This window comes from Macaca nemestrina, chromosome 6, assembly GCF_043159975.1.
Source record: "Macaca nemestrina isolate mMacNem1 chromosome 6, mMacNem.hap1, whole genome shotgun sequence".
Lineage (NCBI taxonomy): Eukaryota > Metazoa > Chordata > Mammalia > Primates > Cercopithecidae > Macaca > Macaca nemestrina.
The window spans coordinates 71,277,364-71,303,317 of NC_092130.1; the positions used below are offsets into that span (position 1 = coordinate 71,277,364).

Consider the following 25,954-nt stretch of genomic DNA (forward strand, 5'->3'; position numbering starts at 1 on the left):
CACAGTCACAGAAGTGGAACCATAAGCTGTCTCTTAGAGCACACCAGGAAACTGAGGTTGGGCCAGGTGGGGTGTCTTTGGCAACAGAGGTGGTATGTTGAGCGCTTTTATAAAAAACAAAAACAAAAACAAGGCAATACCATAGCCACTATTTAGCTGTAAGTAATGGGATCAGAGATTGACCAAAAAATAAATGGCTACCCAGCTTCTTCTGCATGTCAGAGGTTGCTTATTTCCATTTCAGAATCTACCTTATTATTTCTTTTGAACAAAATACATATATATGAAATCTCCCTACATTTCTCATTTTCAGTGCACTGCTGATTTCACTCTGTTTTCCTGTCATCATACTGTTCCTCATCTCTTCTCTTCCCTTTGCAACCTTCTTTACCACACTTCATACCTCTCTCTGGTAACTTCTGTGCCCATTACTGATGGGGCACTTATTTCTAAAAGAGGCCCCAAAGGAAGCCTGCAGCTGTAAAACTGTGGAATTAGTACCATTATTAAAATGTGTCTGTTCTCTTTCTTTGAAGAATTGTTCCAGTGCCACAGACTTCTGGGAGGATGAAAACAGAAGTCCCGCCTCTTTGAATGTAGCTATCAACTGATGTAGAGTGAAAGCATAATTTGTGCTTTTTTGTTCAGGGTTGGTTCAATGCCCTGCAGATATTTATTGTGAGAGCAAATGACTGCTTATTCTTGAAGCTTCTCTCCTGCTACCTGTCAGGACACTCAGAATACATAATATTTGAGTCCTCTCATTTACTTAAAGCCACTGTTAAAATGCAAATATGTTACTTGTGGGGAGTACTCATATTTTAGCATAAATATACCACTTACTCATATTTTAGCATAAATTATTTGAATAGATAATCGAATAGACATCAAAGTCTTAAGGGATTAGGAGGACAGGGCTGATATGTTCCGACAGTGGGAAATAATAAGGGAAAACTGGTTGAGCAGAGCAGGCTTGGGTGAGGCATGAAGTAGGCTTTTAAGGAATAGTCAATTTGGGCACTGGGTGAATTCTGAAGGGTATGACAGAGCACTGGGTGGGGGCAACAATGCAGACGTAACTTATAAAAAATTTGTATAGGGCTAGGCCCTGATGTATTTATTCTATACCAGGTTATTTCTTCTCAATAGCAGAGGAAGATCCCACTGGTGGCTTGGATGCCTCAACCACTGAGTCCATTTACTATAGTGGAGGAAGGTTTCTCTCTCTGGAGAAACAGAGGCCTGTGGTGATTCCCTTCAATGAGGTTGCTGCCTGATGGCTGGAACACGAAACAACCAAGTTGTTGCCTGATACAGCTGACTGAATGGGAATCAATTATGGAAAACACTGTTAGTCATCTGGCTTTCCTTAAAATGGCCATGCTCAGCACAGAGAAGTGCTTGCCGCTTTTGGATCTTTTATCTCATTTCCTTGGGCGACTTCCCTATAAGAGAATTCTGGTTGGACATGTACAAGTGCAAATTCCACATATTCTTTTCTTTAGCTTAGAAATCATATTCCTAGATAAAGCAAGGGAACTCATACTAAATATGAATGTTGAAGATACCTCGGAACCAAACACACAGTGATAAAGCTTGTCTTAAATTTACCCCAAAAACCCAAGGGGACCTTTCTTTGCATTTGATTATTGTGATTAATCTGGATGGTTTATAGTTTATGAAATAGGTGCTAAATTTGTATATTCAGATATAAATCTCTCTCAGTCAGTGTTGTCCGCTCCCTATCACCTGTGGGCCACATTGTGAAATGAGATATCAAATCTCCAGGCACAAATTTTAAATAAATATTGATCTATTGTTAAACCTCTTAAGATTCTAGTCTAGAGGAACTTGGTGGGGGTACAGATTAAAAACATTTAAGTAAATGTTTTCATCTCTTCAGTTCACAGAAACATATCAAATTTTACTGGGCAATTTAATAACAAAACTGAGCTTTGTCTTAAACAAATTAAAGGCCACTAGCTGTCTGAGGCTACAATAAAATGCACTACAAGGACCTGGCTCAGAAGTTAGCCTTAGTATTGATGGCGATAGCCTCTACTCCTAAAAGACTTCTGGAAGAGAGATTTAAAAAATATACACCCACTCCCATTCTGAGACTATGAAGTGAAAATAGAAGTACTTGCCTGAGTGACAAAAAACATAACTTAAAATGTTATACTTGGATGCAATAAGTTACCTGAGCAACAGACAGAAAAAAGTGACAAAACCACTCCTTACTGAATAGCCATCATGATAATGGCTATCATTTATTGAGTGCTTTATATGTGCCAGATACCCTTTTAAATGTCTTTCATATAACCCATGCTCTTTCAATACTCAACTTCATGCATACTAATCTGTACACTACATACTTCCACAGATTTTTTTCCATAAGCAATGATGCAAACATTTGCATTGTTGGAAGTTCTGGACTAGGGATTAGTAGAGTTTTCACCCAGTTTTTTCTTAAAGCTATATAAGCTTATATGTTCCACATTTTCCTGGACCTTGGAAATGAGAGCACCAGTTCTTGATTTTCTGAGCATGAGGGCTGCTGAATAATGTCAAACAATTTTATGATCCTTTGCACCACACATCAACCCAGATGTCATGTTTTATAGTGGCTGACAGCAAAAATACAACATGACGAAAAGCTACTAAGAATTTGACAATGTTTTGAAGTGAATTTACACTCTACTAATCATGCCAATAAAAGAATAGTGCATATAGATAGACATATACAGACATTATTCTGTATCAGATGATGCTGGATAGACACTTGGAACACTTGCAGTAATTTGGAGGAACCAGGGGTCCATGGTGCACCAGCTGGTGGCCAGCATATGACCCTTTCAACTCTAACATTCTGTACACTCCAGGTTAAAGGCATTGTCTTCCTGTAAGTAGCCAGATGAATCTAGCCTCACAGAGGTGGTAGATGGCCCTGGCAAAGAGTTTTCCATGTTGCCAGTACAACAGTGGGTGTCAGCAGCTAATGAATGCAAGTCACACTCAGAGGGTAAGTTAGAAGAGTTCCACTACCCAGGAGCTCTACTATAACAATGCATGTATCCTCTGGCTTGCCTTCGCTGAATAACTGTGGGTTACAACCAAGAAATCACATTTCCCAATCCTGTAAGAATATTGGCAACCATTGATTGACACCTATTATGTGTTAGGCACAATGCTAGGAACTTAACCTATTATCCCTAATCCTAACAATCACACTCAGAGGCATACATGTCTTTGTATATGGTTACAGAAACAGGCTCAGAGATTAAATAACTTGCCCAACATCACATAGCTGGTGACTGAGTATGGAATCTATCTTGCTCCAAAGCCCTAGTTCTTTGTTTTCCACAGTGTTGAGTGTTCTTTTGGTTTCTTTGAAATACTATTCATTTTATCTTGATAAAAGTTATACTCTTTAATCCCTGAGTAGATAGATTTCTGCCATTTTGTTCCTGGGAATTATTTTCTTTCCCATTTAAGATTAATGAAATAAATCCCCTGACTTGGTACTTAGGCTATGGAATAAGAATATATTGGGAGGACTAAAATATGCATTTTTTTCTATTCTATTTTCTATAAGGGCATATAACAATTCCTCTATAATCATTTGTTATCGTTTATAATTTCATGAAGTGATATACATAGTCACACTAAGACCTAAATTAAGATATAAGAGGCACATAAAGATACAGAGCAACTGCGTAATCTGTGATGCACAAGGTGCCATAATGAGCCTCAGGAACATTTAAATTTTTATAGTCTGCAAAATGTTCAGCTACTAATGAACAAATATACCCTAATTATAGTGGAATGCACCTAGATTTAGATACTGAATCATCTGCAGTGGTTAACTCTTTGTAGGATTTTCTTCTTTGTACAAGGGATGCCACTGACTTTGTATTTTACCAAGAGTGTCAATAATGACACTAAATTCTCCCAACCAGACAGCTCTATGATCAGCTTGCACATTTACCTCTGGTTTGGGGACGTCTGACTCCTAGGCCACACTCCTGGGTGGCAGATGGCAAACTCCTCATCTGGCATATTATCACAAAAAGCATTTTTAGAATAGTTTTGGTCCCTACATACAAAGGGGAAATACATTTATTGTAGCACCACTATTCTGTTAATGGAAAACAGTTTTCAGTATTTATAGGAATTCAAAAGAAGTAATGACTTTCTTTTACGTATCTCAACAGTTCCTTCTTTGCCTCCCATTTACATTCTTTTAAAATGAAATTTTCATTATTCCCATTTCAATTTCTAATGTTGCTTTCTATGTTTATGAAGTAATATCCCAGGTGACTTTATAATAAATTTCCCTTCAGTCCTATGATTGCTTGCAGTGTACAAAACTGAAATAGAGTCTAAGTTATGAATACAGGTCTATTTTACAATAATTCATTTTTATCTTGAAACAAAGATCTAAAATTCAATTTCTTTTCTGTCTCTATATATTTTCTTTCCGTAGTCAGGAAAGCTTGCTTTATCTTTGTTCAATTTTAATTCTGCATTATGTTTGATAAGACTTTATGGTATTAAGACTTGATTTCATATGCATAGCTACTTTTCTTGTAGTTCTACAAGATAAAGGTTTTTAAAAATATTTACCTAAAATATTCACCAAATGTCCTTCTATGATGAGTTGTTATTCATTCGTGATTCTTTGATGTAATTCATAAAAAATGTGCATTGTGCATTCATGAAGGATTACTTGTCTGAGCAAATATTAACTTCGCATATACATGTGTCCTTTTGGTCTCTTAATGAAATTTACTTTTACTAACTTGCAGACCACAGTTACATAAAAGTGTCTGGTGGACAAAATAATTTATATAAATGTAAAATTTATAATGCCTGAAGGGTTTGGAAGAATTCTGGCAAATTTATAGCACTTTCCAAATTACGAGAAGAAAAATATGATAGCTGCTTAACAGCATTCGGCAACAGTGTACAGCAATGGAGGCAAATGGGTATCATAGGATCTTGGTGAAATTCAGTGAATTACTTTTGTAAGAACTAGGACATAGGATTTTAGAATTCTATGAAATATCAAATGGTCATTTTAGTGCTATTAGGTAGTAGGCCTTTTAGATTATTCAAAATATTTTTTCAATATGCCAGTTTATGATAAACAATACAAATGAAGAGGTATGGGGAAGGGGCTTCCATGCACTCTCTGGGTGTGCTGCCCTCCAGAACCTGCCTCATCTTTAGCTATCTGGAAGCTCTGGAAACACTGTCTTTTTGAGTTTTTATGCAGGCTTCATTACACAGGCATAATTGATTAAACTACTGGTGACTAATTTACCTTCAGCCCTCCTTCCCTCCCCAGAGATTGGGGGATGGAGACAAAAGTCCCAACCCTCCAGTCATGTCTTGGTCTTTCTGGTGACCAGGCCCCATCCTGAAGCTCCCGAGGGGTTGCCAGCTGTCAGTCAACTCATTAGCATATAAAAAGACATCATTTATGCCAGGAAAAGGGGACAAAGACCAAATATATATTTCACAATATCACAGTCAACTCCCAGTCTTCTAACGGGATCTGTTACATCCAAAGGATATATAACTTACAAGATACTGGGACATTACTAGAATTCATTTAGTCATTAATACTGTAATGTGTCCAGTTCATCATGTTGTATGAATATACTCCCAGAGTGAGGCCACTCAGGTTTGCAGGCTTCCAAAGCAGGAGTAGTCTCAGAAAATATACAGGTTCACTCTTTCAGGCATTTGGTATAATTAAGTTAAAAGACAATGTCATCTCTTGCTCTGAGCCTCTTTTAAGGTAATATAATATTGGATTTCTGTCATATAACCCATTTGTTCATTTCTTTACCCTCAGCTACTGTTTTTCCTTCTGTTCATTCATACTGAAACTTTTCTACCTTTGGAAGGGACATTAGGTTTGACTATCCTGCTTGTCTAGACTCTAGGCAACAATCCTAGTCCAGCAAGTACCTCCCCCTCAGACCATTCCCATTCAGATAGGGTAAGGTTACACTGGGGCAGAACTAGTAGGCTATTTTTACCATCAGGCAATATAGTTGCATTCATTGTTAACTCCAATTCTGGCAGAAGGCCCTCAGGAAATCTGACATAAGGTTTAAGAACCGTAGTTACAAAGTAATTAGAGTCTATATTTGCAACCACTTTTAAGACCTTGTTATTTTGGCACAAATGGTAATGAATCTGACCTTAAATACATGCCAAAGACAAAACGTAACTTGGACTACAAAATGTCCAAAATGTTTGACAATGATGGTGGAGAAAAGAGACAATCATTTCTGGTTATTTGATCTGGGAACTGAATCAGGAAACATTACTAAGTCTCTATTATGCAGATGAATTTGTATGTTCTAGGAACACAGCAATCTATGGTTATTGACTGACAGATACACAAAAACCCTTACTATTTTAAAATGGAATAGACATACTTCCAGTTTACTTTGGAGTTTTTGCAAAGTACCATTTCTGTTAATCTTATAATCACACAGAATTTAGCCATGTAAAACAGGATATTCATTCATGTATATGTATGTACATATCAACCAGCTGGCACACCATTCATTTATTGAGATCTTACTCATAGCAAGTCCTCTGCTATATACTGTAGATACAGATAAACTAATTCCTTCCCTCAAAGAGTTCAATTCCATAAGAAGAGACAGTTATGCAAACCCATAAATTGCAATATTGAAAATTTCAAGTTTGAAGGTAATGTTCAGAGGTAGGCTCTCAGAGACAGTTGTGGTATGAAAAATGAAGCCATAACATTTTGTATTTCTCCACCCTTTTGTATCTAGGCTAACCTAGCAGAATGTGGTGGAAGTGACGGTATGAAGTTCTGGAGTGTAGGCCACAAGATACCTTGCAGCTTCCAACTTTTGTCTTTCTGGAACATTCCTAATACCATGTAAAGAAGCCCAGGTGAGAAACCATGTCGGATGAGAGGGACTCAACCTACAGCCAGCATAAAGGGCCCAGACATGTAAGTGTGAGGGTATGTTATACTCGCCAGCACTGGTAAGGTTACTGATGACTGAAGCCACAAAAAAGATTCCTGGGTAGAACAGTGGAAAACCATTCAGCTGAGCCCAGCCCAAACTGTTAACCCAAACTGACAGAACAATAAGAAAATAAAGTTGTGTGTTAAGACATTATACTTTGAGACACTATACTATAAGAAAAAATACTTTGGGGTGGTATTTTATGAATCAATAGATAACTGATACAACATATTTATTAATAGTGCAAATGATAGCTCAACAGTAAGAATGGGCAGAGTTGGGGTTAGAGATGGAAGAAAAATGATCACTGTTCAGGGAGGGAACGAAGCTAATTACCTGCTTCTTTCTCATTCACACCTGATAGAAAGCTGTTGCAGGTGCCTTCTCATTGGTGTAATAATGTCTTCTGTCTTGGCTTCTCCAACTTTGAATTCGTTTTAACTGGATTGTTATGAGTTACAAACCTAAATTTTCCCTCTTCCCAGCTTTGCTGCACCGACATCTGCCAGGCTATTAAGTCATATCTCTGTTAAAATATACCCCAACAGACAAGATGGAAACCCTGTGGCTAACATGAGAAAATGAAAAAAAAGAAAAAAATCTCATGGCTAGTAGGATGAGGGGTTGGTCCCAATGTTATGCCATAAGTTTTCCTGTAATCAAGCAGAAACCAGCTCCTGAGAAGCATTGCTGAAACAACTATAGCTGGAAATTTTCCCAACCAACCCTGACAGACTGCTGGATGCCAGCTGACAACCCCTTCCCCCTGCCTTGTGGTCCTGCCATAACTCAAATTGGAAGAGGACCTGTTTTATAAACATTGTTTATTGATAGACAGCCAGTTTCAGTCAGCTGAAGGCTGCACACAAATTGTCTTTATGTCAAAAAAGGTGAATTATAGGGCACGAAGAGCCAAGTCCCACTTTAATACTAAAATGCCACCATAGAGTGAACATGGGATGTACATTACATATGTTTACCATCCACTATGCAAGTGCCTGATTTCCCTCATGAATAGTCACAGATTTTCTCCAACTCTGGTCAACATGTACATAACACTGAGTCTGTGAGACATATATATACCAGTTCCCTCCTCCCACCTGTGTGGTGTGCACTTCATTTCCCTGAAAGTGGTCCTTCCCTCATCTGAGGATAGTTTCTCCCTCCGAAATTCATGTTGTCTCCTTTTCTTCCTCTGTGGATCTGATGGTCTTTTGTTAATATCTTCTAGGCACTGCTTCTTGGAATACCTCTGGTGCCAGCAAATGCCATGCCCCAAGGGTTCTACCCTGTCCCAAGTTTCTGTACTACCGCTTTTAGTCTGATATAAAGAGAAGAAAAATTTAAACCTGGCATATTGAAACCATTTAATTTAGAGGTACTCGAATTAGAGCAATATAGAGATAATGATGACCCTGGGTCATCAATAAAGGTCACATGTAAGTGTGAGGGATATACCTGGTGTCAGAAAGTAGTAACATGTGATAGACAATTTATAATTGTTTCCATAAAAAATTTATTCATTCAAAAAATATATATGTAGCACTTACTACTTGCCAGGCACTGTTCTAGGCAAGGCAGGGAACAACAAAAGACAAGAATTTATGTCCTCATGGAACTTTTATGCTCCTCTGATAGGACCTAGTTAAATAATACATCATCAAATAGTACACATAAAAAAGAATTACTCAAGGATCTATTCCTTATAATGTAAAAAGGGAATCTACAAAAGGGGAAGAAGTGGGGAGCAAAAAACAGAAGCAAAGAAGTAAGACAATTATCACTACATAATTGCTGATTCATCTGTTTAGAAAATGGAGACAAAATTTTAGATGGCGTCAACATGCCAAGTGGAAGGAAGGAAGTAAAAAGTAAAAATATGCCAAAGTTGCTCTCCTGTTCACATACATGAAAATAAGGATTAGGATGTAAAAGGCAAGACTGGTAAGTATATGCTACCAAACAGAAGGTGTGACAATATTGCTATCAGGAAATGTAATTTGAGGAAAAGGCATCAATTAGAATAAAAAGAACCGTATTTCTAAAAGGTAGAATTCATGAAAAAGATATGTTAATGATACTAAATGGCAAATGCAGCAAATATAGTGAAAACAACAAGAATCAAGACACATTGTAAGAGCAAGAATAAAAGAAGCACAATTCAATACAGACATAGACATGATTCAGAAAGGAGCAATATATAAAACATGTAATAGGTGGAATGTCAGCAATATCAGCACAAATGGAGTAGGCAGCATTAGAAGCAAGTATCAAACAGGGACCAGAGGACCTCCTCCTAAGCAAAGAGCAACTTAGTTAACAATAGTAAAGGAAAATGGAGGCCACCTTGGACTATCTTAATACTATCACTAATGGAAGACAGGGTCATGCAAATTCCATCCATGTGAAAACAATCAGTAATTATTGAATAACACACTATACCAGTGTGTGGTCTAATTATTAAATAGGCACTGATGTCATTTTGGGGAAGTTGTGTCTGCTTCGCTGCTCAGCTTATTTGAAGCAAGGCTGATGAAGGCCTCTGAAAATACCTTACTGGGAGCAAATGTGTCTCTGAGAAAGAATGAGCCAATCTACTAGGACTTTCCAGCTATAATCTCAAACATTATTTTTAAATGTTAACTGGTTTAGGTTTTGCGCAGCTTAGGTATTTGGGTGACTGATTACTAATTCAACAAGACGCAAAACAACCATTAGGCAATAAGGAATTCACTTTACTTTCTGAATGTTTTCATAATCTATTAGCTATAGAATAGACATATAAACCTCATCAAACTGCCATGAAGTTATTGTCTAAAACCCTATCAGACATTCAGAATAGTTTAAGGTTTTCCTTATATTCCAAATCATATTTATGTTAGATGATCAAAGAATATACTAAGTAGCAGAAATGTTTTTTAAAAAATATGTTTAATATTTTATTCAATTTTTTTTAGGCCGGGTGCAGTAGCTCATGCCTGTAATTCCAGCACTGTGGGAAGCCGAGGCAGGGAGGATTGAGCACAGGAGTTCAAGACCAGCCTGGGCAACATAGTGGGATCCTGTCTCTAATTTAAAAAAATGTAAACCACAATGAGATATCACTGCATACCCACCAGAATGACAAACTCAAGACTGACCGTAACAAGTGTTGACAAAGACATGAAGAAATAGCAGCTGTCATACATTGTTGGTGAGCACATAAAGTAGAACAACCATTTTGGAAAACAGTTTAGTAGTTTCTTACAAAGCTAAATGCAAATTTTTTACATAGAACCCAGACAGTCACCTAGATATTTTCTCAAGAAAAATAACACACTGACACAAAGACTTACATATGACTATTCAGAGCAGCTTTCTTTGTAATGGCCCTAAACTGGAAATAACCCACCTGTTTATCAGCTGGAGATTGGAAAACAAACTGTAATACATTCATACAATGAAATACTCTGAAATAAAAAAGCATAAACTAACATACGCAATAACATGGATAGATCTGAAAAGCATAAGTTTAAAAAAAAAAAAAAGCTAGGACAAAACATACTGCATAGCTTGATCTAAAAGAAATTTTAGAAACGTCTAAGCTACAGTGACAGATGAGTGGTTCCCTAGGGCCAGAGATAGGTAAAGGGTACTGACTACAAAACAGTGCAACGGAACTTTTGGGGATGATGGAAGTGTGGTAATGATTACATGACTATACATATTTGGCAAGACTCATCAAACTGTACCTTAAAATTGGTGCATTTTGTATTTATAGAGAAATAAAAGTGATTTAAAAAATAGTAAGGCACCTGAAGATTCTTATAAATATATAATAGTCATAAGCAAGTCTTTGTGTGAATCTGTTATTTTTCCTCAGTAAATATCTATTTGTAACTATATAAAATTATAAAGTTAAGGGTGTTACTAATAAAGAACTTGAGATGGCATGTTACTGTGGATTTCTTTACATGGGATTGCAAAACAGGGGCCATGCAGTCAAATTTAGGTTAAACTCCAGAAAATAAATGTATTAAAATGCTTCTGAGGATAAGTTTTCTGCTTTTTAAAAATTATTTTGGTGGGCTTTTTGTTCAATCATTTCCATAAGACCAGCACCCTTGTGGACTGTATTTGTGAGAGAGAAAGGCTTGCTGGGGAGTGTGAGGCTCTACTGTAGCCTTTTCTAATACTAAACAGGATCTAGATGGCACTTACACTTTTCATTTTGTCCTTTTTTTTTTTTTGTAAAACAGTACAAGTAAAATTCAATAAACTATTTTTGCATTTTATTTTAAAGATATTATCCCATGGAAAAAAATGGCGTTTCTATTAATATCCAAATAAAGTAATGATATGACTGTCTTAAGGGATTATAACGACCAAGTCTTTCAAAAGAAAGAACTCTTATGAAACAGATTGAGTTATACTATGAAATGTTACTCATTTTTACACCCTATTTGAGTTTTAAAAGCTATTAACAGTAAAAAAAGACTTGAAAGTAAAGCATTCCTGAAAAAGTACATACATACTTTAGACCACTAAAAAACATTTACAAGAACAAAAAAACTCTGTTAAAAAGTAGGTAAAGGACATGAACAGACTCTTCAAAAGACAACATATATATGGTCAACAAGCATATGAAAAACTCAACATCATTGATAATTAGAGAAATGCAAATTAAAACCATAACGAGATACCATCTCATACCAGTCAGAATGGCTATTATTAAAAAGTCAGTAACAGATGCTAGTGAGGTTGTAGAGAGAAAGGAAGGTTTATACACTGTTGGTTGGAGTGTAAATAGTTCAATAATTGTGGAAGACAGTGTGGCGATTCCTCAAAGACCTAGAAACAGAGCTACCATTAGACCCAGCAATCACATTGGGGTTGCACTGGGGTCTAATATATGGGCATATACCCAAAGGAGTAAAATCATTCTACCATAAATACACATGTATGCATAGATTCACTGCCTCACTATTCACAATAGCAAAGACATGGAATCAACCTAAATGCCCATTAATGGTAGACTGGATAAAGAAAATGTGGTACATATACAGAATGCAGCTGAAAAAGGAATGAGATCATGTCCTTTGAAGGAACATCTTTAGCAAACTAACGCAGGAAGAGAAAACCAAATGCCGCATGTTCTTGCTTATAAGTGGAAGCTAAATGATGAGAACACGTGGATACATAGAGGGGAACAACAAACACTGGGGCTTATGAAGGGTGGGAGGAGGGAGAGGGTCAGGAAAAATAACCTACTAAGTCTAGTGAGTACTAGACTTAATAGGGTGACAAAATACTCTGTACAATTAAACCCCCATGACACAAGTTTACCAATCTAACAAATCTGCATATATACCCCTGAACTTAAAATATTTCAAGATTTTTATGGCCTCCTAATTTTAAATCTACAAATATTACTTACAAAAGCATCCTACAGACACTATTTGAAAAGGATATTTAAATAATGAACCTTTTATAAACAATGAAGCTGTAAGAGGAATACATTAACAACATTCAGCATCTTACTTTAAGCCATCTCTCCTATTTTTCCTATTTTTAATCTTACATATTACTTTCTCTTGATCTTTGCACTCAGTGTTTATGTATGACAAGTACTCAAAAGCCTTTAGTGCACCTTGAAGAGACAGTATTTGAAAAAGGTCATTATGCTAAGAATGGCAAAGAATAAGATAATATATCACGGTGTGGCTTTTCCCCAACTCCCACATGTAGCATCCATCAGTCTTTCAGATTCCCAAGAGAAGGTTCAGGTATTAGAGGTCTATTTTTATCTTAAATTCAGAATTTAGATAGAAACATTCTCTAGGTGTTCTTATACAGCTACACAATTGGTCTGGTCCCAAAGGTTGGTTTGTTCCTTCTTCTATGACCCAGACAGTTGACATTCTGCTTACTAAAACAGACTCAGAGAAGAGCAGGCAGTGCTTTTCAAGGGTTGCCAAATTATGTCTACTTTGGCATTTTATAATTAGACAAAATTAAAGGCAACAGTAATGAAAACAATATCTAGACATAAGAAGGTTACTTGAACCAGGATTGGATGAATTTATTTAGCACAGAGAACCAAAATTTAATAGCTCTAAGAATGAATTCCTAAAGTAGGGAAGGCATTTTACGGGATGGGATAGTATTTTGCACAGCAAGTTATGACTGGATGCTTCCAGAACAGGATTTTTCTTCTTATGAAACACAACACCATTTGCAATTATGCATATAATATTTCTTCAAGAAAAGTTATTGAGATACTAATATAGAAAGGAGTTGAGAGAAAATGAACTGAACCAGTTTGCATTTAGCACACAGCAAGGTTTCCTGGTGGACAGGATGCCTCATGAATCTCTTCTCATCCCTGTCATTTGAGTCATCACTGTTTCTTCCTATGAAGTCTGCAGACATGCCAATCAGTATCACTGAGTGTGAAATCTGACTGAATCTCTAAGAGTTACCTGTATAGTTCCATAGGCTAACTTTTAATTTTAGGGGAAGAAATCTATTTGGGATGCCTTGTTTTTATTGTACTACATCTGAATGTAGTAAGTATGAATGACATTCCAATCTATCACTAAATATTTACTTGATTTGAGACAGAAAGATAGCTTTGGTTCACTTCTTTCCTCCTAACAGATGCTCTTTACAAGGTTTAAGTTGGGATCCCCATCCCCACCAAATGTAGTCTTTCTCTTTGTCACTTTAATAACCATCACTAGAAAAACAGAAAAGGTAGGTAAATTAAAACTAGTCAATGGCTTTTTATCAGTGCAGATCATCTGCTTATTAGATTACTGCTGCCACAGACTATTTTTGTGCAGAGCCTCTATGAGAGGCCTGGGGAGGGTGGATTGCGACTATTCGCAGACTCTGGTCTGTGCCTCTGCATTCATAATTTTGACCTTCAAATGTTCCTGAAGTATATTTCCAAGTAAAACGGCTTCCTTTGGCACCTGTCTATCAGCATAATCCCGGAATCTCATTTTGTGAAACAGGATTCTACTGACAGTGTTTAAAGAAGTCCTTTAGTACTGACTGTACTACACACCCCACATTTATATACTCCTTGACAATTACTGTCTTATAAATTAACATCTATTTTATATTTTTCTTGACATGTATTTTCTCTCTAATAAGGTTTTAAGCCCTTTAAAGAAAATAACTACTTCAAATTGCCATTAGCATGAATTCATTCATTCAACAGAGTCACCCCTGTTCACAGTACCAACTGGTTACTGTGGGAGTTATAGCATGTAATTAAAACACAACATAGAATGAGAGATGCTGCTATAAACACAAAAATATGTGATAGAAAAGGTAAAGATTATTTCTGATTGGTGAATGGCAGGAAAATCTGTGAAGGAAAGACTAAGTTGAGCCGATTGAAAGAAGAGTAGGATTTTTAGAACTATTTTAAAAGTTGAAAATAACATCTATTCTTTTGTTTTCCTACTGTAAAAGCACAAGTTTACTGATAAAATATAGAAAAGCCAAAAGAGGGGTGGGGGGAATAGCAGCTTTTACCCAAATGGTCAGAGATAATGACTGTTAATACCAGGTTGAATATGCCTAAAGTTTGTTCAGCAGTTAATGTTTTTTAAATGTGATTAAACATACCATATTATATCTTTTGTTTTATCTAGCAATGTATCTTTTTATAATCCCACAAAATTCTTTTTAATGACTGAATTTAAAATTATTTTAATAATTAAATGACTTTCATTATTGGTATTCATGAACATACTAATAATTATTTCAGATATTTTAGCTTCAAAGAATAGGTATGATTCTAAGATATGGCAGAAAAGGCAGAGAGAAAGGAAGAGCATTCTAAGGAGAAGGTATAACCTGAGCAGAGGTGGAGATGAGAAAGTGACAAGTGACTTCAGGGAACAACGAGTACTTCTGTTTTTGAGAGGATCAGTAGGTCCTAAATTCATGAAGGCACTCAAGCTAGATTCTGGAGAGTCTCGAATGCTAGCTATCATCCGAAGGCAATGTTGAGTCACTAAAGATTTCTAAAGAGAGGTGTGATGAACAGAGCTGAGATTTAAAAGAATATTGAAGCAAAAGTAGATGGTAGAATGAATGACAAAATGGAGGCTATAATTCTAGGAGAGGACTGATATTCTTAAGTGAAGCATTCTCCCTGCCATCACTTTTTCCTAACTCATCCACAGACTCCCAGCTTCTTTATATAAAATATAGACTAATTTTGATTTTTATTATTTTTTGAGACAGGGTCTCAATCTGTCACCCAGGCGGGACTGAAGTGGTCTGATTAGTGAAATGATCACTGCAGCTTTGACTTCTGGGTTCAGGTGATTCATCTGCCTCAACTGCCCCAACCCCGACCTCTGACCCCCAGTATATGGGACCTACAGGCATGTGCCACCAAGCCTGGCTAAGTTTTTGGTATTTTTTTGTAGAGACAGGGTTTCATCATGTTGCCCAGGCTGGTCTCTAAGTCCTGGGCTCATGCAGTCTTCCCACCTCGGCCTCCCAAAGTGCTGGGGTTACAGGTATGAGTCATTGTGTCTGGCCTATTTAAAAAACACACGCACACCTTTTTTTTCTTTTGTTTTCTTTTAGCTGTCTCCCTTCTTCATCTAGCTAAATCCTATGCATTCTTCAAAACCTAACTCAAGCATTGTTACTTTTGGAAAGGTTTTTCTATGTTACCATGGCAATATTCATCATGTTTCTCATTGAACAGTAATCATAGCTTTGTCTGACTCTGTCTCAAATGTCAGCTTCGTGCAGAACTTCTTATGTGAGTTGGAACCTCAATACCGAGGTAGATGCTATACAGTAGTTCTCAATACATGTTTGCTGAATAAATGCATCAAAGTTCCCAAGTCCCCAGTATTCAAAATGCCACTTACACTGTGAAATTAAATTTCTATCAGAGAAGTTCTGGGTAGGTAAACTAAAATCCACACTTTTAGAAATAATGAAAATTCCATAAAAATAGAAAGCCATTAAGGAAAATAAGTCAATTATTTTTTGGAAGCGTGTCCTCACAATAGGAAATCTATCAAGTTAACAGCACTGGAGCACAGAGACAGACTCATTAGGGAACAGTTTGAAATGCTCGATATCAGAACTCATCGCCAGTGATCAAATAAAACACTAGCAACAGCAATGTACACTCCAGCAGAAAATTCCAACAAGAAGATAATGGTTTACAAAAATTACAGTCCAGGCATGACAGAGCAAAGGGAGTAGTAGAATTTAGAACAGTGGAAATTTTACAGACTCCCGCATTACTGATCACAGCAGTAAATTGCATTTTAAAGTATTTTCATAGAAATAGTCACTAAGAAAATCTGTGTAACACTGAACTGCCAGCAGATTTAAAAACACAAGTGTCTCTCAGAAGGTAATAAAGATCACTTAATTGTGTATATATTTTTGATTGATTGAAAAATAGTAAGTCTGCAGTTCTGATTGACTTGTGGAGAGAGTAAGGGGCTATATGAAGCTTCATCATGATGTAACAAGCATGAAATCCACATAGCTTAGCCGTTTTCAAAAAATACTATGATATTCCTGTGTGATTTATGGCCTAGGAGAAATAACTGGCTGGGTCTCAGTTTAGCATAATTTACTTACCAAGTGTGTTCTACCTCCTCTTCTCCATTGACTCCATTAACATCTGAGCATTAAAAAATCTTACCTCTGAGCCCCTTCCAGATATCACCCCATTCTCTGTTTCTATTATTTCACCTCCTTTCCTGGCCCTCCATAATATTAACATGATTTTGCCCCTGTTACTTTACTGAAACTGCTCCAGCTTCATTGTGGCTACACACGCTATGCATACTCAGGGCCTTATTTTTCTTGACTTTTCAGTAGCACTTTACATTACTGACCACTGCTTCTTTGAAACTATTTCTTTAGTTTCTAAGACACTAGACCACCTTTGACTACCCCCTCTTGGTCTCTTCTGCCCATAAATTCCTTAAACATTGATGTTCCCCCAGGTTTGGTCCCAGGTGCTCTTTTCTTTTCAGTCTACAGGGTTTCTCTAGATCATCTCATATCCTTCTATGGCTCTTACTGTCATCTGTATGCTCATGACTCCTAGAGATCTAGACCTAGTTCTCTGCCCTAAATTCCTCCTTTGTTCCAGGGCTTAACTAGGTGCCTCCAGATAGATAGCTCTAGTTTGCTATCTTACAGCTACCTAAAATTTATCATAATCCAAATCTGCTTTCTTTATCAGCCAATGGTACCACTATTCACTAATTTGCTCAAGTCATCTTCCTGAGTGTAGTGTTTGGTATTTCACTCTATTTCCACTCTGACATTCTATTAATGAAAAACCCTGTCCACCTTATGAACTTAAGGTCTTTCAAATCTATCAACTACTGTCTAATTATGCTGTAATTCCCTCAATTCTGTCCACTCACCTCTTACCTCCTAGCTTGTCTCTGATATTAGCTTCCTTTAAGCATTGTCTACACTGCAGAAAAGTGTTATTTCTATAACGCAAATCTTATTTCTTAGCCTTAGTAAATACAGATTATAATTTTAAAAAGTCTAAATTCCTTAATATCGCTTACAAGGATTTTCATGACTTGGCTCTAGTTTATTTTTCTATTCTTACTTTTTAAAAAAAAAACTTTCCCTTATTTGCCACTTGTTACAAATCCACTTAACTGTATTATCAATTAGAACCCCTTTCCTCATCTGATCCTTGGGGACATCATGAGAAACTTTGCCAAAAACCTTATTGAAACCCTGATATAACCACACTGTTTCCCTTATCTACCAGCGTCTAGGCTCTCTCAGGAAATGAAGAGAAAGAAATGTTTTTGAGTTCATGCTGGTTTCATTTGACCATCACTTTCCCTTCTATGAACTCAATCTATTTTATGATCCATTTTAGAATTGTGTAAGAGAGTATTATCAAGCTCTCTGGTATAAAGGTTTCAGAATCTATGTTTTCACTCTTGTGAAAAATCAAGACAATATTTGCAGACTTCAGTGTTGTAGTTCCCTTTCTATTCTCCATGAGTGTTGAGATCACTATCAACAGTTTAGTGATCTCACTAGCAGGTTTTCTTTTACTTAGGGCTATGATTAATCTTAACCAGGAAACCCACTTCAAGCAATTAAACTTTCCTAGTCACTCTTGAATTACAGGTACCTCTATGTAATTTCTGTTCTCTCCTGATTCGCCCTATCTCTTGTTAAAATGATCACATCTTTTCTAAGTATTGGCTCTATTCTTCCTAGTTTGAACACTAACCCCCAAAACGTTCATCTCGCTTTTTAACTTGACTACTCTTCATATTTTTCAATGACCTCAGCTCATTAAAAATTTTGAAACCTGCTCATGCTATTCTCACAGAAAGTTTCTTGCCAGATAGGATCCTAGGCAGTAACACATCAGTTACTTAAGAGACATAAATATTTGGTTCTTCATTCTTGAGCACATGGAAGACACTTCCTAGCTTCCTTAGAGCTAGGTGGGCCACATGACAAGAGAATATGAATGTGTGACATGTCACTTTTGAACTAGGGAGTAAAAAGCTCCAATGTAACTGTTTAGGGCTCCTCTTGCCATGGCAAATGTAGAGCACATATTGAGATGATAGAGTTATAAGATGAACCCACACTAGTTTCTCAGAGTTCCTGCTTGCGATGGAGATGCTCTGCAGTTATAGGACCCATAATAGATCTTCCATGAGCAAGAAATACTGTTTTATACATCAAGCCATTGAGATGTAGTATTTGTTATTATAGCATATGTCTAACCTTTCTTAGCCAATACTGGATCTTTCACTATTATTTCAAAATTTCAGTTTTGAAGGGTCCCTATTCCAACTGAGTCATTTTTTCATTTTAAGGTCTTAAGATGATGTTGTAGGTTGAATAAAATTTGTGGTAATTTGTTATAGCCACAATAGGAAAAGTGATATAGGTGGCGAATCTTTCTCTGAACATTTTGAAAGTGGCTAAGGTGTAAGTAAATTGTGTCTTAAACTAGATTCCTCTTTCCTTCCATCTTTATCTAAATGTTAATGGCTAAGGGCTATAGGATGTGAGTTTTTTCTTCCTGTATTCTTTAACCCACTCATTCTTCCATGTTCATCTTACAGGCATGGATTTTGTTTCCCTTTTACTTTCTATAAAAAAGTTTCCTACTTCCAGTTCTGAATTATTTATCCTATCTTTCCCAATAAATTGGAACACAGAAATCATTTCATCTTTCACCTTTTACATGGTAAAGATCAGCTTGCATTTAATATTCTCAAAGCTGGTGATACACTTCATCAAGGAAGATAAACATAGCACAGTCTCTGAAGGTTTCTTCCCTGTTCCTTCAGTTTTCATATTTCTGGTAAAGGTTCCTAACTGTTATAGCCATCCCTAACACCTGTTGTGAAGAAGTATAATGATAAAACATCTGTTACACTTGTTTTCTGGTTCCAATTATGAGACTTATCAGAACTAAACCCCTATGTAGGGTAGACCCGTTCTTTGAGCAGCACGGTTTTTTTTTTTTTTTTTTTTTTTTTTTTTTTTTTTTATAAGTACGTATATATTCTGGCTAGTTTCTGCAAACCTAGAGACCCTTAAACAAATATAAGACAATGACTGGAGAAAGATCACTGAGAAGAATATGATAATTCACTGCTCCCTGCCACTTGATTCTTTCTGTGTTTCCAGGCAAACTGTGTATAATAAAACATTCTGGAGCCAGTCGCTTTATTTTTGAGATGAGAAAACAGAGGCTCTGATAACTGAAGTGACTTTCCCAACATGAGAGACAGCATACTGCTAACGGTTAAATACAAGGACTCTGGAGCCTGGGTTCAAATTCAGAGTCTGCCACTTATCACTACCTATATATCATTGGGCCTCGTTTTCCTTATCTGTAAACTGGGGATAAAGATATCACTTGCCTCATAGTGAGGATAAAATTAGTAAAATTTAGAGTAGATCCTGGCAAAAAGTAAGCAATACATAAATGTTTACGACTACTGTGTTACACAGTGAATAAATGATAGAGTTAGTATTAAGAAGTGATTCTGGTGCTCACTCTTCCCACTGCCCCACCCAAGATCTTTCAGTCAAATATGAAATACTGGAATTGTCAGCACACTTTATTACTGAAAATACAACCGTTAAACCTTTTTTTCCCTAGTTTTAGAATGAATTTGGTTGCTGTTGTAAAATAAGGCATTTTAAAAATAAAACATCAAGCAATCATAGAAAAGCACAAAGAAAAACAATCATATCAAATCCTATCTCTTGAAATATCTCCGTATGTATATGTATAACCAGAAGATGTAACTATATTGATGGAAAATGTTATCGATCATAACATAATGCTGCTTTTTAACAAAACCTCAAATGAGTGTCCAAATTGATTTTTTTTTTTTACCATAACATTCTGGTTTCATAGTTTGCTTGAGAAATAGCACCACCATAGTATAATGAAATTTTCTCTGCTTCATGAGATCATAAAAAGGGCTTCACGTTCATCTTCATTTTGACTCTTTGGCTAATGAATATATTTTCCTAATTCTAAAGAGTAAATCACTTGAGTTTAGCTATATACATATACCATGTATATAGCTATGGTATCTTCTTCCATACTCTTTTGTGATACTCTCTAGTTCTGATCTATGTTTTGTCAATCCGCTGTTAATCTATTTTTAAAAGATAACACGAATGTTTTTAAAGTTCAATAAAATATCTCCAAAATGGCTTGTTCTTAACGGCTTATTTTACAATGAAAGTTTTATTACAATGGTGGTAATAAGACAGGTAAGTATAAAACTACAGGTTCCACACTTCCTTCCTTGACACAGTTTGAAAAGTCCCCTGAAAGGGCTTTGCTTTCCTGAACATGATAGCAAAACTGAAAATGTAGCCATAAGTATAATAAAGGCATGCATATACACATTATTTCACAGTGAAGTTAAATACTTGGAATTCAGTATGTATCTGATTATATTTGTTTTATATATTGTATACCCACACATATAAATCAGACATATGTTGACCTTTTTTTTTTCCCTGACAGCAATCATAATTCAATACTTTTCCAGAGGGCTGCATGAGTCCTAAACCTGACATTTATATTTATTAATGATTTATACACGGCCTAATTCTAATGGGTTTATGGTGTTGGCAATACTTCCAGCCTTATGTTGTCTTTTTGAAAATTAAAACTGGTCTCCCCTCTGGGTAGGCAAATGGATTGCAGACTACATTTATTTCCCATGTACCCCTAATGCAGGGCACAAATTAGATAACTATATGATGAGTCTGGTAGGTTAAAACAAAGATTTGGGCCAGGCGCGGTGACTCACACCTGTTATCCCAGCACTTTGGGAGGCCGAGGCGGGCGGATCATGAGGTCAGGAGATCGAGACCATCCTGGTTAACACGGTGAAACCCCGTCTCCACTAAAAATACAAAAACGTTAGCTGGGTGTGGTGGTGGGCGTCTGTAGTCCCAGCTACTCGGGAGGCTGAGGCAGGAGAATGGTGTGAACCCGGGAGGTGGAGGTTGCAGTGAGCCGAGATTGCGCCACTGCACTCTGGCCTGGGCGACAGAGCGAGACTCCGTCTCAGAAAACAAACAAACAAACAAACAAACAAACAAAACAAACAAAAAGATTTGGGATTAAAAAAAATCTAGACCATCTTAAACTAAGAAGAAGAGGTAGCTGATGATATAGCAGATTTTATAACATTCAGGAACTGACTCTGATTTTACATTTTCGGCAGCTATGGCAGAAAGAGAAATATGTAGGGTTATATAGCCTTGTTTCCTCAAGTTCGTATAAATGTACAAAATCGTCTGTATAAATGTACAGGCAAATTTTTCCTGGAATTAAACTCAAATGGAGATATTATTTACCTCCTGGAATAAAATACCTTGACTATTTACAGCTATGGTTGCCCGAAAGTCTCAGAAATGCTGTACAAACTGAAAATTCTTGCATTGATCCTCACTAAGAACAGGTGGCATCACAGTAAACCATAACTCTATAAAGATGCATCTTCATGGAGCTAAAAATAATGTAGTCATTTGCTTTCTGATTTTGCAAGTTATGAGACAAAATTTGGAAAACCTTTTTCAAATTTTGTCTCATAACTTGTCTGTAAACTTTGTCTCATAACTTGGTCTGTAAAAATGTCCATTGGACTGTTTCTAAAACATGAGAAAGATGAAATGCATTTTGAGTAGGTGTTGGGCTGCTGTCAGATTATGCTTTGACCGCAGCTCTTGTGATGTTATTTTCCAGATCACTGTAGTTGTTGCTGTAATGACATCAATCTGTTTCTAAGTTTCTTTACTGGAACAATCTCTTCTGGAGTCAAGTTCTCCGGTAATTTCTACTACAGCAAATGCCTTACATGCCATTAGCAAAAGCAAAACAGAAATCACACACCCTGGTCACGTTCTCTAACTTTGTATGTCTGTAGCTTTTGTACCAGTTCATAAATTTAGTAATCTCTGCATTTTCTTTTCTTGAGTTTCTTGTTTTATGGCCTTTGGAGTGAAAATTTAATATACTGCATATAAAGCAGAAAACCTAATTTTTCATTTGAATTTAGTAGTCTTGCCACCAATTCAGTTTGTCTGAATTTAACCTTATGATTCCAGTTCTTGTGTCTCAAAGTAATGTGTAGAAAAATGTTACCTCTAATACTCAAAAATGGATAAAACAAATATAGAAACAAAATGATATTTTTAAAAATCTGAAACCTCCATCAAAAAAGTATAGCACATCAGGAAGGCATCATTCAGTGAATTACAACAATTTTCTGTTCAGCAAACTCATTTTAGACTATTTTTCCACTTTCAAAGGGAAAGGAAACTAGCCAAAGATACAAATTCTTCAAAATACTTGGTCTATAATTCATTATTTTAGAGCCCATTACTTATTTCCAATACAATTTTGTTAAATGCTGCTTTGATGAACTTAACATTATTTAGTCATAATTAAATTACAATTTATTCTGTTTTGATGGCTCACAGTTATATAAGATAAATTTGCAAAGGGCTCTAATCCAAGGTCAAACATTTAGAATGTCATGAATAAGTGACACATTGTTCTGATAACAATAATATAGCAAAGACACATGAAATTTCATTTTCAATAATAGCTCAGTAAATTTCTATGCAAGGAGAATGTTAATCACAGGGGAGAAACATAAACAACTATCACTTTAAAGATATATTGTCTTCTGGAACCCAAGAAGAGATAACTTATTGTTCTATTTCCTCTTGTAAGAGCTAGCCAGGCCAATGCCATGCTATTCTATGGCTGTGTTTGCTGACCACCTAGTTCCTAGTTAAGTTACTATTTTGTATTCCAGAGTAGTGTCAGAAAAGTCTACTGAGGGAGAGAGATAACTATGTAAACAATCATAATTAGTGCAGTAAGTGCTATGAGAGAGTAATGAAAGGGGCAGTTAAAGAAGATTGGTAGAGAAATGGGGCTTGCTAAGGAAAATGAGGTCTAACTGGAACCTAAAGGAAGTAACAAGGTGAGATGGGTATAGGATGCTCCAGAGGAAGTGAAAGTATGTTTAAAGGTGATGGAGCAAGAGAGGTATACTGGGAAAGGTGGGTTCAAAGGAAGGAAGGGATGACTTAGAGAAAATGAGAGCCAGCTGATAAGACAGATGCTCAGTCTAAGGCAGTGGTCCCCAACGCTTTTGGCACCAGGGACAGGTTTTGTGGAAGGCAATTTTTCCACGAATGGGGGTGGTGGTGGGGATATTTTGGGGATGAAACTGTTCTACCTCAGACCATCAGGCATTAGATTTTTGTAAGGAGTGTGCAACCTAGATCCCTCACATGTGCAGTTCACAACAGGGTTCACACTCCTTTGAGAATCTAATGCCTTGCTGATTTGACAGGAGGCGGAGGTGATTTGACAGGGAGCTCAGGCGGTAATGCTCCCTGGCTTTCCGCTCACCTCCTGCTGGGCAGTCCAGTTTCTAACTGGCAAGGAACCTGTACTGGTCTAAAGTAAATATTTTTCACTCTTGAGTTCTGTGAAGAAACGGAACTTTTTCAGTTCATGTTTACTACTGTCCCTGGAAATTTTATTCCCAGCCACATGGTTTTGTTGTTTTCCTATTTACCTTATAAGTGTGTTTCCATAGTCTCCTAAAACTAATTAACTACACTACTCCTTTTAAAAGTAATCCTTTAAAAGCTTTGTTTACTAGAATTTCCAACACCTGCCATTGTGAGGTCATACCACTGTGAGTTTCTTGATTGATATTAAGTTTGTTTCTCTCTGGGTGTAGGTATACAAAACTAGATTTGTTGAGGTCCCTTCAGGATAATATGTTCTCTCCAAGCAGCACTTTGTAGTTCGAAATAAAGAAATTGAGAGCTCCTCATAAGATAAGATTTATAAAGACTCAAATAGAGCAGTTTTCTTCCATTAGAGGGGGGTTGGGGACCCCTGGTCTAAGGGATAAGAATGTAGGCGCTTAGAGAAGTTTAAGATGTCTCATGCTCCAGATACTCTTTTCTCTCTGCTCCCTCCCATCCCTATTACAAGTGAACTACTCTTTGTCTTGTACTCTTTGTGGTAAGGGGAAGAAGAGAAGAGCCATTTGTCAGAGACCTTTTACATCTAAGAGAGGCCTCAAATTTACACTTTTAAATCATCATCTTTAAATAAGGTTACACATATGGTCACAGAAACATTCACATAAGACTAGAGAATAAAAAGATGTCACAATTTTAAAACCTGGTTTTGCATTTTTTTTAATATATCAGAAAAAAGGAAAGTGACTTGACTATGATTTGGACCTTTTAGAGACCCTGATTGAACTATGTTATGTGACAATTGATAGCAATGGGTAAGACAGATGTAGGTTGGTCATATTTTACTCTCTTAAGTAATATTATAACTTAGTTTGAAATGCAGGTCTCTACAAGATCTTTATTTGATGATCTTCCTAATCCTTAGCATCTCCAAGACCATCTTACACACTCATTGCTACTCTGGTACTTACAACGCCAAGCATCAAAGCCTATTGCTAGCCACTTGCTTGGTGAGAATACATACACACATACCCATACCAAAGCCCCATTTTGACTGTCTTGGTCAAGAAAAAAAGTATTTTACATAAGGAAATTATCCAAGTAACTGAGGGGCAACCCTGTGAGGAAAACCTTTAAAAAATTTTAACCACTTGTAGTGAAAAACTTTCTAAAATGTAGCACATACTTTCTTTTTTTTTTTTTTTTTTTTTTAAATCATGACAAATGCATTCATTTTTATTTGTGAATCAAAAATAAAAAATCTAAGGCAGTTTAATGATTTAGTCTTATGTCTAATATGAATTAATCATCAGCGGATTGGCACATCTTAACTTTATTATTTAGTTTCTAAACCACCAACACTAGCACATACTTTCTTATACTCTTAAACAGAGTGAAAATAGTATCCCACTGTCTCTCACAACTCTAGGAAATCATTATGAACAGAATGAGTAAACTTTAGTGTAAGAGTAGATATGTCAGACAACTTAAAAGCAGGGTTCTTCTCACATGCCATCTGATGCTTTAAGAATCTTGCCCCTTTCCTTTAGACTTATGCTTAAAGTAAAAATAAAGATGCCCCCAAAGAATCTCCTATATCTAAACTGTCAGAGTTTCAGTGCAGGGAACTGTATGGCATATATTTAGGCTTTAGCGATCTTTCATGGATTACTTCCCATTTTTTTTTTTTTTTGAGACGGAGTCTTGCTCTGTCGCCCAGGCCAGAGTGCAGTGGCGCGATCTGGGCTCACTGCAACTTCCGCCTCTCGGGTTCACGCCACTCTCCTGCCTCAGCCTCCTGAGTAGCTGGGACTATAGGCGCCTGCCACCACACCCGGCTAGTTTTTTATATTTTTAGTAGAGACAGGGTTTTACCGTGT

The 25,954-nt window shown here is 36.6% G+C and overlaps 1 protein-coding gene across 13 annotated transcripts in view; it reads right to left on the reverse strand.

Moving 5' to 3' along the window:
• LOC105471095 (FER tyrosine kinase) overlaps positions 1 to 25,954 on the reverse strand; it is a 692,543-nt gene that overhangs the window by 22,617 nt on the left and 643,972 nt on the right. The gene's annotated exons all lie outside the window — the stretch shown is intronic.